Source organism: Adiantum capillus-veneris, chromosome 24 (genome assembly GCF_014529385.1).
Source record: "Adiantum capillus-veneris isolate H3 chromosome 24, ASM1452938v2, whole genome shotgun sequence".
NCBI lineage: Eukaryota > Viridiplantae > Streptophyta > Polypodiopsida > Polypodiales > Pteridaceae > Adiantum > Adiantum capillus-veneris.
This window is the reverse complement of record NC_140954.1, coordinates 75,413,933-75,427,662: the sequence shown is the minus strand read 5'-3', so window position 1 is coordinate 75,427,662 and position 13,730 is coordinate 75,413,933.

Here is a 13,730-nt window from a genome sequence, read left to right as displayed (position 1 = left end):
GCATCACTTGGAGAAATGCTACTCTTGTCATTGGGTTGCATTGCGCTCCTAATTATATTGCCCTGCTCAATGTTTCCAGCCTCATTTCAAAACAATTGAAGGTAGTTGGCTAAAAAAGCTGAAATGGTTATGTTTTGGATTTGTAAGATCTCTTAAGTAAAGTGGCAAGGTGTATGAGGATTTGGGGGTATGAGAGAGAGAGAGAGAGAGAGAGAGAGAGAGAGAGAGATCTAAGCTAGTCTCCATCGTTGCCCTCTACGGCTAGTCCCCACCAACAACTAGGGACTCTCGACTCCTAGGAATGCCTACTCTCCCTCCCCTGCCTTGCTTGGTGGAGCATGTTCCTGATTCTTCATGCTTGTTGGTAATGACGATGGCGATGTTGTTGATACTCCATTTGACGCCTGTTGTGGTGCCTCCCTACGCTTTTCATTCAAGTACTACCCTCCCTTTGGCCCCACCTCCTAAACCTGCAGCCTTCTCATCGCAATGTTGTGCCTCAATGCATTCGAGTAAGGGTCTTTTGTGTTGTATCCTCATTTTTGTTAAGGTGTACCAATCTATCCGCCTGTCCTTCGAGAAGAGAGAGAGAGAGAGAGAGATACCTATAGAACATGGAGGGCTACTCTATCAAATAGCCCATGGAGATGGTGTTGGAAACCCAATACATTCGAGTAGGTAAAAGTTGCTGACCTCCAGCACACGACCCTAGAGCAGCTCTCCAGCTTTTTCTTACCCGTGTTTGATGTTGTTGCCATTTGGCAATGCAAACTGTGCTCATGAGACCATCAATATCGAGCGTGCACGTGATTAATAATCAAGACTAAGCCTCTGAGCCCCTGGGTGGTCAGCTTCATCTTCTTCAAGATATCTTTTCTGTCTTCGACTTGGGATCACCCTGCTATCTGCGCCTCGATTGGCCGATGTCAATGATGGGCTCTTGCTAAGGGACATTAATTGACTCGGTCACTTGGTGGATGGCCACGTTGGCTCGCCTGGAGCTACAGTTGCAATGACTGTAGCATGCCATGCTTCACCTTCTCCATGAATCCCTTTTATTTTGGGCCAGAGAGAATAGGTGTACCCCATTTTCCCGTGGGGGCATCCCTCCATGTGGAAATACAGCCGCCTTCATGCACATGGCCCATCGGTGTGCTCATCATGAGGTTCTTCCTCTTCTCGCCAAGGCCGGCTATGATATTGTCCATGTGCAAAGGATTATGTGCCGAGTTCTTCCATGGCAGATGTTCATTAGTATATTGCATGATGTGTTAGGGAACTCCTGACAACTTGGGGACCCCATGTCCAATGTGATTTTCATAGAGAAGCACTAGCTTGCAGCGGGAGTAAAAGGAAGATATACAGCTAGAACGGTGACAAAGAGAATGGAAGTAAAGAGTTTACAATGGTGTTAGGGAACTCTGACAACTTGGACCCCATGTCCAATGTGATTTTCATAGAGAAGCACTAGCTTGCAGCGGGAGTAAAAGGAAGATATACAGCTAGACGGTGACAAAGAGAATGGAAGTAAAGAGTTTACAATGATTTTGGTCAGCACATGTCTGCATGGTTGGAGAGGTATGCATGCAACGTGCTGTTACCTGCAAAAATTTCTAAGGGTGTGTTGGCGCCACTCATGCACAATGTATCCGCACCCAGCTTTGTGTGAGGCAGTTGTGACACAAGAGTGTTTCCACTAAATTTCTTTGAAATTTGTAGGTTTTCTGACCCTCTACTTTGAATTTTGAAGATAAATCTCAAAATTTATAGATGTAAATATATTAAACCTAGGTTTTTTTTGTTTATCAACATGGTTGGGTGAAAGAGAACTTGTATGGGGAGAATTTGTCCTAAGAAAAGTGTTCATAACTTTATCCACCTTGCATACTGTTTTATCAAAGCACTCCTTATAATCCCCCACCATTACCACCTCCCTTGACACCTTTATCACCACCATCTTTGGCAACACCACTAACTTTCCCACCCTCTCGATGGTAGGCTTCAAATGATGGTTTGACCCATACTTCAATATATACCATGATTTTGGAGGTACTGCGTGTAAGGAGGTAGGAATATGAGATTTATATCCAGCAAGGATCAATGGTGGTAGCAAATTGCAATGAGCATCCAATATTTTGAGGGCAACAATTTCCAATGAGAGGAATATCAACATGCTATTGTAATGGTTCCAAGTATTCTAGCCCATCAAAGGAAACACTCTACCCAAACCTTGTTCAAAGGGTTTTGTCGGTCAAAAGTTTGTGGTTGATTTACCTTTAAAAATAGGTGCAATCGTGAATTAATTTTTTTGTTGTTGTGCTTGAAGTCACCGAAGAAATCATGTTTGGTTTTTGTTTTGTAATGTGCCTTGCCATATACCCTACCTCGTTTGGTATTTGTTTTAGGGATTGCTCGGAAAATTTCGCTCGAGCTTTGAGATTCCTCCCTTATGTATAAAGCCTCGCTCTTGCTTCCTGTCTCGCCAACTCTCAAGTGGGTTTCCCAATCCCCGGTTTCTTCAAACCTCATGGATCAAAAAACTGTCTTTGAGTGGATCCACCCATTTGCGATAACGCAATATACCTTTAGTGCTCTCAGAATCACCCTACATCCAACCTTCTTCAAGTGGATCACCATAGTGCCCATCTTCCTACACTACATATATATGTGACTCTTCCTCTTAACCATGTAAAGTAGAGATCTCCTCAAGAGTACCCAGTATCTCACGAATAATCCATTGCACAACTACACTTACAAGCATACCCTTCAACCATGTCTCACATAACTCCTTTGAAAGCTTGGACAAAGCCCCAACCTCGGATTCCCCCTCATCCGTCATTGAACATACCTGCTGCACTGGACACTCTATAAAACTGAGGGGAGACAGACTTGCAAATAACCTCCCAATCATCCTATATATAGGCCCCTGGACCTCTAGATCTTAGCTATATATAGACCCATATACTGCAAGTGTGTCTGTCACTTGTGCCAGGGAAGTGTGTCTGTCACTTTGCCAGGGCCGTGCCCTCCTAGTCCTACCCTTGGCATGACATTACTACCCCCTTGGAGAAGCGTTTTTGTCCTTTAAAAAAAGCGGTAAGATTTTCTTAAGAAAACTAATGTTTTCCACATTGGAATCTCTCAGAGGTTCAGCTTCTCATGCAGTTCAGCAGGAGGTTCAATGAAACCAGGAGAAGCATCCTGATTTTTCACATTGCTGTCCCTGTGAAACTATTGGTAGAATTGGCTCAAATCCAACATAGTGTGCATACTCTATTTATAAATCACTTGAGTAGTGTAGACAAGTTACCACAACTAAGAGTTGTATAAGTGAATGACCAGGAGTCAGACTTTTTGAAGATAGTGGAACATTCTGGAATACCTCTTCTCAATTTTTCATACAAGTGCCATGTGCCATGCTAACATAACTCATTAGCCTATATTAATTCCTTGACTTGCTATCATTTCTATCATTAGACAACCCCACCATAACCGGTGTTCAAGGTTGAGAACCTGATATTTACATGAAGAAGCTAGACTTAGACTCGCAACATGCTTTGCCTCATGGTAAGCAAAATCCAAGTAGAGAGAACCTTTCCAATTGGATTTCTTGGTGCTAATGTGAGTACTTAGCATATCCTTTTTCACAAGATTAACTCTTGTAAACTGTCTATTCTCTCTCAATAACTGACGGTACAGAGGTGTGTTTCCTCATTGTTTATAGACATTCCCCAAAATGGTTGGTAAATAGGGATCAAAATTTATTGCAACTGTTAAACCCTAATATACAATGCACTATTCCCTAGGCTTTAGACTAAGGTCTATGGGAGGAATGAAGAGGCACCTTGAGGGAAGTGCCAAGGGGCATGGGAACTTTATAAAAGAGACTCCTTATGTTGTAATCAATCAATCTCTCTCTCTCTCTCTCTCTCTCTCTCTCTCTCTCTCTCTCTCTCTAACCGCTAACTGCCATCTCATTCCATCTCCCCCTTCTACACTTGGCGATCCCTGCTATGTGTCTCCTTATGGAGATGGGAGCTAATCATAGACAATGAAAGGGAGTTGGCAAGGCGGTTATGTCGCGGCATTGAAGGTCGAACGGCACATGAGTTGTGTTCAAGTCTACCTGCTCGCATCATCTTTTGATGAATTTTCAAGTCAAAGCGAAGAATACTCTCAAGCCCCCAAGGGGGATTGAACGCGCATGGTGGCCAAGCCAACAAGGAGCACAACCGTCATGGTAACATACATGTTACCTTGTATGTGAAATCTACCAATAAAATTAATTCTATCTTTGTTCATGCCTGTGAACGCAGTAAAAAATAGCACCCAACATCTACGTTGCGGAAAATTGCCTGTGAGCCAGAGGAGATAATTCAACTTTGCAACTATTCAAAATTTTGTGCTCGTAAAAGGGGCGACCCGCTCAGGCGCTGGAGTATTGAACCGTCGCCGTGGGAGAAATGATGGCGCTCGCCTGCAAGGCAGCAATAACAACACAGGCAAAAAGGCGAGATGAAGCTTGTTTCGAGTTAATGAGGATGGCGTAGCCGGTTTTTTTAAGCCTCTTAATTGGGATGGCAAGGCAGTTATATCAGCGGACTGAAGTCTTTTTGCAAAAATGACGACAAGGTGCATACTACACAGAGGTGCAGCAAGAGGCCAACTTGCCAAGAGAGCTTTGATACAAATCATTTGCGTCGTGAATCTGGTGTTGCTAATGCAAGCCCATGAAGTAGGTGAGAGGAGCAACCTATGCACGACAACAATGCAGCGAATGAGCGGTAAACGCAGGAAATGATTACAACCAGCGCAGGTATAATTTGGAGCTAAAATTGGGTTTTGTCAAATTTGACTATCAAAATATCAAAAGGTTTTTTCTATTTTGATTAAAATGGTTAAAGAGCCTATTCACACACCAAGATAAGAGAGATGCTCTTCGCATTTGGCTAAATGCGATGAGTGGAACACGGACATGCAAAGCTCGTCATCAACATGATGGCAGGTGACTTGTAAGTGTATATGACATAATTTAAAGAACGTCATTGACGTAAAATGAAGGCATGGCAAAGAAACGCAAGCCACCTTGTATTTTTTGTGGGGAATACGATCACAGATGGGAAAAATATCGCAATAAACCGTCGTCACAATGCGGGCATGGATGGCGCTCGCCTGCAAGGCAGCAATAACAACACAGGCAAAAAGGCGAGATGAAGCTTGTTTCGAGTTAATGAGGATGGCGTAGCCGGTTTTTTAAGCCTCTTAATTGGGATGGCAAGGCAGTTATATCAGCGGACTGAAGTCTTTTTGCAAAAATGACGACAAGGTGCATACTACACAGAGGTGCAGCAAGAGGCCAACTTGCCAAGAGAGCTTTGATACAAATCATTTGCGTCGTGAATCTGGTGTTGCTAATGCAAGCCCATGAAGTAGGTGAGAGGAGCAAACTATGCACGACAACAATGCAGCGAATGAGCGGTAAACGCAGGAAATGATTACAACCAGCGCAGGTATAATTTGGAGCTAAAATTGGGTTTTGTCAAATTTGACTATCAAAATATCAAAAGGTTTTTCTATTTTGATTAAAATGGTTAAAGAGCCTATTCACACACCAAGATAAGAGAGATGCTCTTCGCATTTGGCTAAATGCGATGAGTGGAACACGGACATGCAAAGCTCGTCATCAACATGATGGCAGGTGACTTGTAAGTGTATATGACATAATTTAAAGAACGTCATTGACGTAAAATGAAGGCATGGCAAAGAAACGCAAGCCACCTTGTATTTTTTGTGGGGAATACGATCACAGATGGGAAAAATATCGCAATAAACCGTCGTCACAATGCGGGCATGATGATCACAAAGCCCGGCATTGTTCATTAACATTATTGGAGCAATACTACATTCTTGAGCATGATATTGCACAAAATGTTTTACATAAACCCAAAGCATGGGTAGACGATTTTGTTGGTGCAGTAGAGAAAGCCTACTTGTGGTTTTATAAGCATGGTACCTACATCTCGCACTCATAGGCAATTGAGCTTGCTAAAGGAGTTGCACAAAAATGCAAATCATTTGCCTGAGTTGCTTCATAAACTAAGATTTCTTAAAAAAGTGTTGAGAGTACGGCATATTGTAGCCAAAGAGGGAGTAGATAATTACTCAAGTGATCATGACGACCATGATGAACATGGGATTGGTGGGCAAATGATGGAGATTGGAGTGAAGAGAGAGGACCCTGTGAGCCAAGAGAGCCAAGGAGAGTCCCCAAGTAGCTCTATACTCACATCCTTCACCATCAAACAAAGCATTGTGGTTCAAATTCCATTGATTTTTGATGGAGAATTACATGATTTTGATGTCTTAAATGATGATGATGATGATGACATAGATTTGTTTGTTGAACATCATGAGATGATTCAAGAAATTAATGATTGCAACTCTAAAAATGAATGCTTTGTTGAAATTTGTGAAGAAACATCGAAGAAAAATCAAAATCAAAATGATCTCTCTTTTCTTGTTGATGACGAAAATGATGTCATCGATGCTTTTGTGAAGTCTCTCACATTAGAAGAAGAACTTGGTGGTTTACATGATGCTAAAATGGTGACTAACCAAAATGATGTTTTTGTTGATGAAATTTTCAAACATGAACAACAAAGTTTGGTGTGTGTAAAGCAATCTATTTCACAAACTAATGATATGCTCAATGAATGTTTGCTTGAGGCAATGTTGTGTGATGGGATATGTTTATTTATCCACACAGTTAGTGCCTATATAAAGCATGATGGGGCATGTATGCTTATCCATGCTAAGAAATGTGATGCTGATGTGATTTTAAGCAAACTAATGCTTATTTTTGTGCATGATGATGCAAAGATCTTATGCCTTTTTCTCATTGTAAGCCTAGAAGGAGATCATGTTTGGTGTCTTGAAGTCCAAATTTCATCAAGGAATGGAGTTTCTCTTTGCACAAATAACATGGACCTAATGTTTTTGGATTTCAATGTGCTTGTTGAAAGCATAGCTTTACAAATTGTAGGCAAAGCTCACAATCCTTTTGAAGAAGTGTTTGTCAAAGCAAAGGATTTTTTGTTGAAGAATTTTGATCCTTGTTTGCAAAACAATAAAGCTTATTTTGAAGTGATTGGCTCAAAGATGGAATCTACTCAATGGAGTGGAGATTTTCTCATTACTTTATGGTTCTACAAGTTTGTTTTGTATGAGCTCTTATGGATGTTGATTTACTTGATGGGTTCCCAGCCTTGGCATGTTGCCAATAAATGGTGCACTTGTAATGGAATTTGCCTATTCAATTTGAGAGTAGCAAAATTTAATGGGAGTACTTTCAAGAAATGATTTTGTGAGCATGGCGGGTTGACATAATTGAAGATATCAACATAATCATAGCAATTAGTTAACTTGGCATCGACAATACTTTTGCAAGAGAGACAATTTAGAGAACATGAAAACAATTGAGGACCGGATTTATGTGGAGCCGGTCCCCCCTCCAATAGGCATTTGTATTATGATTTCTCCCATAAAGAGAGACTTGTTACAATACATTCTTTGTGTTCCTTGTGACCTAGGTGAAGCAATGAAGACGGAAAGCTTCATGCATCACCATCATAGCATAACCTAAACTTGAAGAAAGCTTTAACTATACCAAGCCTCAGTCCCAAGACCTCAAACACCTTCGAAGGTGGAGAGAGCTAGCAGGGAATGAGGGTAGGGAAGAGGAAGAAGAAACATTTCATACGAGAAAGAGCTAGTTCCTCACTTATCATAACTCTTGTGCTAGAATACTTAATAGCATAGTAATGAAGAAGAAATAGATGGCAAGCTCAAGCATTGAAGCATGGCTCTTGGATGGATTTGCACTCCATAGCCAAGAGTGTTGGTGTAGGCTCTCAACCTCTACTTGCTTGGAGAAGGAGAGGGAGCTCTTGCACTTTGCATAGTACACAATGAGAGTGTTTGTGAGTGTGTGTGGGTGAGTATACCCCCTAAGCACCCCCCTAGCTTGCTTGGGTCGACCCCCCCTTGTAGCTCATGCTTGAAGCCCATTGGACCCCTCAGGCCTAGCCAATCACAAGCAGGAGCCATTACAAGCAACATGGGTAGCCTTGGGACAAGTGTCCCCCTTTCCCCTTTGAGGGAGAGGACTTGATAAATGCAAAATCAATTAATTAAATATCCTAAATTATCATTGGACCCCTTGTGTGGCCAACCAATAGGCTTCAGGCACACCATGAGGGCAACATGGGGAGGAACTTGACAAGTGTCCTTGTTGCCTCTTCAAGCTGGGGCTTCCCTTGTGTGTGTGTGTGTGTGAGTGTTCTCTCTCATCCCCCCCCCTTGTAGGCTCGCCCCCCTCTTTGTAGGGATCTTTTTGACTTTGGATGAGCAAGCCCCTTAGTCATCAAGCATGACTAAGCACTTGAAGTAGGGGGTGTTCCCACAAGCATCTCAGGCAAGCTTCTCAAGGCACCTCAAGCACCTTAATCATGCACCAAGTCAAGCACCTCAAGCATGGAGCCAGTCAAGCACCTCAAGCATCTTAATCAAGCACCTCAAGCATGACAAGCACCTCAAGCATGACAAGCACCTCGAGCTTGGGCCGGGTTCCCACCTCAAGCTCAGCCCTAGCTTACCTAAGGTCAAAGGACTTTTACACACATTATTGGAGGTCTTCAATGAAGCTAACCCTAAGGTCTTATGCTCCATTGCTTAGCCTTGCTCTTGATAGACCATCTCCCATTTGGGCCCCTTTACTATTGGCCCCGTGTTGAGATAGATCTATAAGCACATATCTATATCTTAACACTTGTTCCCATTTATTCTCCCACATTAAGTGATCAATTTAATATGAGAAAACCATTTGGGTTGGTTAGAAATTAGATTTTATGACATTACCTCTCTTGAAATCATAGTCTTCCTCGACTATGAGGTAGAGGAGATAAAGCCTTAGTCATTAGTCAATCGTACTTAGCGGGTAGAGGATCCCTTTTTTACCCTACGACATCTTTCCAAGATGGATGACTAATCCATTTGGTGCTTGGGAGACATAGCTGCCGCAAGCATGTCTGCTCTTTAGTCCATTTCATTCTCCCAAAGTAGAGTGACAAATTCTACTTGGTGTTTGAGAGACGTCGTCATCACAAACATGATTCTAAGCATGCATACTAGTTAAATTTGTGCACAATTAAAAAGAGGATTAGTCTTATAAGACAAAAACATGAGTCATTTAAAAGAGAGTTGTACATTTGCTTACTCTAATGTAGCATTGTAAGCATTGACAAGGTTCATACTATCCTTAAGTTGTACTCCTTGCATCCATTTAGCATCTTCAAAAGGATAATTTTTGAACTTAATAAGATACCGTCGGATTATCTTACCATGTCGTAGTACCTTGTCTTCATGCCGAAGGACAGCTTCGGGTTGTAGCACCTCTTCTTGGTCTTCAACTTCGGGAGGGTCTTCAATAATTGGTTCAGTTGGTGGCTCTCCTTTGTAGGGCTTAAGTAGGCTTACATGAAAGGCATTGTGTATAAGCCAATGGTTGGGCAACTTGAGTTGATAAGCCATCTCATTGATGGGCTTCAAGATTTGGAAAGGACCATAGTATCTTTTTGCTAGTTTAGCATAATACTTTTGATGGCCCGTAGGATTTTTGCCCGTCGTTTGCCTTAATCGAGCCTTAGGAAACTTGAGTAAGAACCAATCATTTTCTTTGAACATTAAGGCTCTTCTGTGCTTATCAGCAGCAGATTTTTGCCTTTGTTGAGAGATGGCTATAGCCTCCCTAATCTTTTGAAAAGATTCTTGTAGGTCACGGCTATACTCATCGGCGGCGAAGATCTTCCCATGTACTTTGAGTAGCAAGGGACTTTTAGGTCTTCCCTCTATGATCTCGAAAGGTGCTTTCCCCGTAGAAGTATGTACAGTATTATTGTAGGCATACTCTACTAGAGGTAAATACTTTTCCCATTATGAGCGTTGATCTACTTCGGTAACATAAGTCTTGAGTAGATTGAGTATCGTAAGATTGACTATCTCACTTTGGCCATCCGTTTGTGGGTGATAGGCCGAAGAGAAACTCAATCTTGTTCCTAGATTTTCAAAGAGACCTTTCCAAAAATTACTGGTCATTCTAGGATCTCTATCTGACACGATGGATGTGGGTAGCTATAGACACCGCATTAACTTTTGGTCGTCGTGAAAGTGCATCGGCAACTTGATTGTGCTTACCAGCTATGTGAGCAATATGGAAATTAAATTGCGAAAGAAAATTTGCCCACCTCATTTGTTTGTCGAAAAGTTTGGTTTGCGTCATGAAATACTTGAGACTTTGGTGGTCGGTTCGTAGGATAAATGGAGTCCCCAATAGGTAGTGCTTCCATGTATCTAGGGCATGTAGAACAGCTAAAAGCTCTTTCTCATAAATTCCCAAGACTCGTTCATCACTATTGAGCCTTCGGCTCTCATATGCTATGGCATGCCCTTCTTGAAGCAAAACCGCTCCAAGGCAATCACCACACGCATCACATTGGACCTCAAATGGCTTTGAGAGATCCGGAAGCACAAGGATTGGTTGGGAAGTAAGCTTCTCTTTGAGTTTTTCAAAAGCATTTTGCTCCTTAGCAGTCCATACAAACTTAACGTTCTTCTTTGTTAAGTCGTGTAGTGGTCCTGCTACTTGAGAGAATTTTGCTATGAAGCGTCTATAGTATGCACACATACCAATAAAGCTTCTTAGCTCATGTAGATTCCTTGGGTTAGGCCATGATTTTATTACCTCTAACTTTGATGGATCCATACGAATACCATCGTGAGAGATAATATGACCTAGATATTGAATCTCTTGAAGGAAGAATTCACTTTTCTTTTGGTTGAGAAAAAGTTTGTTCTCCCTCAAGGCTTGAAAAATCACTTGGAGATGTTGCTTATGTTCCTCCAAATACTTGGAGTAGATGATGATATCATCAAAGAACACTCCAATGAATTTACGATATGGTCTAAAAATTTTCTCCATGAGACGATTGAAAGTAGCTGGTGCATTAGTCAAGCCAAAAGGCATGACTAGATATTCATAAAGACCAAATGTTGTGCGAAACGCGGTCTTTAGGATATCTTCATCCACTATCCTTATTTGATGATAGCCACTCTTAAGGTCAATCCTACTGAAGTAGGTAGAGCCTTGTAGCTTATCAAACAGATCTTCTACCCGAGGCACGGGAAATCTGTTTTTGATAGTGATATGGTTTAGTGCTCGATAGTCCACACACATACGGTATGTACCATCTTTCTTTTGCACTAAAAGGACTGGAGAACAAAAGGGAGAGGAACTAGGCCTCACCATCCCTTTGTCTACCAATTCCTGTACTTGCCTCATAATCTCCTCTTGTTGAGCTTGTGAGACTCGATAAGGAGGTTTGTTAGGCGGTGAGCTTCCTGGAAGGAGCTCAATACGATGGTCATCATCCCCTCGTTTTGGAGGTAGGTCCATAGGGATATCATCGATGAACACATCTTGGAATCCTTTTAAAAAAGTAGACAAGTCTAACTCTTCTTGATTCCTATCATTTTCATTTGATGAAACATTATTAGCTTTTGGAGACTCTTTGACATAAATCATGTACGCAGAAACTGAGCTCTTCATTGATTTATCAAAAGAAAGAGGATTTACAAGTGGAATAGTGCGACCACGCTCACTAGCATCTATATACATGTTCTTTCCCCTGTAGGTGAAGTAAATTCTCCTTTCAGGGAACTTCATGTTGGCAGCCATGCAATCAAACCATGGTGCCCCTAGGATAACATCCTGATGTTGGAGAGGAGAGATGAAGAAGTCTTGTTTGTCGACATAGCTTTGGACATGAAGCCTCAACTTCCCAATCAAGGGAGTAACGGAGGCTTTTTGTCCCTTGAAAGCTGCATCAACTGTTACTATATCTCCCATCTCAAAAGCTTGAATGCCCAACTTGGTGGCCAACTCTATTGATATGAAGTTGAGAGTAGAGCCAGGGTCAAACAAGATGAAGGCATCATGCTCTCTTACCTTTCCCCAAGCATAGGAGAGTGATGATCCTTTGCAATGAGCATCCTCTTTTGGAGCTTCGATGGTGGAAGCCCTAGGAGTCTCATTGCGAGTATTCTTCTTGGGGCAAGAACGATAGCCATGTCCTTGCTCCCCACACTTGAAACATTTATGGTCCTTGCGAAAAGCTTCAAGCTCTTCAGGAGAGAGTTTTTTTTTACCTTTGTAAACTCCCTTCTCCTTGGACCGATTGTTGTTGTTGTTGTTGTTGTTGGAAGTGCCTTGGGAATTATTTTGAGCATTGGATTTCCCCTTTGCATCATTTTTATCTTTGTTTTCCATGGGCTTGACATTACGTCTAGCCCCTTGATGGAAATTGATGCGTGAAGCAACCATGGTGTGATGGATTACTTCGGTAATAGTACCAAGCCGTTGAGAGTTAATGTATTCGGCCATCTCTTCAGGTAATCCCGCACATAATTGCTTTCTTTGCTCGGCAAAGTCTATCTTTTGAAAGACAATAGCTTTGAAATGTAAATCCCAAAACTTGTCTACATACTTGTTGATAGACTCATGAGAGAGAAGCTTCAAGCTGTGCCATTCGGTAAGAACTTTATCTTTAGTATCGCTTGGAAGAAATTGCTTCATGATGGAAACTCGTAGAGTTTTCCATGTCTTTGGGGCTTCTCCATTGCCACGAAGGCTAGCCCACCATTGACGAGATGATTTTTGGAAGTGCATAGCTACATGGCATAGCTTGGAGGACTCTGTGAAGCCCTCGTCCCCAAAGGACGCATCAAATTGCTGGATGAAGGCCAACACTTTGTCGGTAGCACCAAAGGTGCCATCATAGGTGAGAAAAGAGATACTCTTTCCTCCCTCCTTGAACTTCTTTAGCTTTTGTGACCTTCGCCATGCAGGAAATGATTTGCGATGTCCTCCCCTCTTGTATTCTCTAGGAGAATAGCCATAACTTTCATCGAAAGAGGAGGAAGGTGAAGAAGAAGGAGAAGAGGGTGACCTCTTCCTAGACCTTTTCTTCCTTTGTTTCCTCTCTTTCCTTTCAGAGTGATGAGGAGAAGAACTGTAGGTTGCTCTTTTCCTCTTGGGAGGAGTAGGTGATCGTCTAGACCGCCGTCTTCGTGGAGCCACCTCTTCAGAAGAACTTAGAATTTCATTGCTTTCTTTCTCTTTGGATTCCTCCTCTCGAATGGGAGAGAGTCTTCTTTTGGGGGTCTCTTCAAGAGGCCTCCTAAGCTCTCTCTCCTCTTGGAGAGGAAGGGAAATTCCATAAGCACGAAGTTGTTGAGTAACTTCGGCTTGCAAAGCAGGGTTGCCCATAGCTTGCTGCAACTTAGCGACGAGATAATTCACAAACATGGGAGCATCATCATTAGCACCTTCATGTGCAAAATCAAAGCTATCAATGTTCATTCTACTCTCTTGATTATTGTCAGCCATGTTAACAAAATTTATGTTTATACTTAGTGTATGCTTTGGCAATACAAAACCTTAGTTTCCACTCCTCTTAGCCTTTGAAAATTGGCTCTTAAGTATCTACACCCACGGCTCAAAGTGGTTAATTATAGAGAGTAGAGGAGTAGGTCTAACATAGCAGAGTTGCCAAGGGCTAGCTCCTTTCAGACTTCTTATGGCTCAATAATGGTAAAGCCGTAGGAAAGTCTAAAAA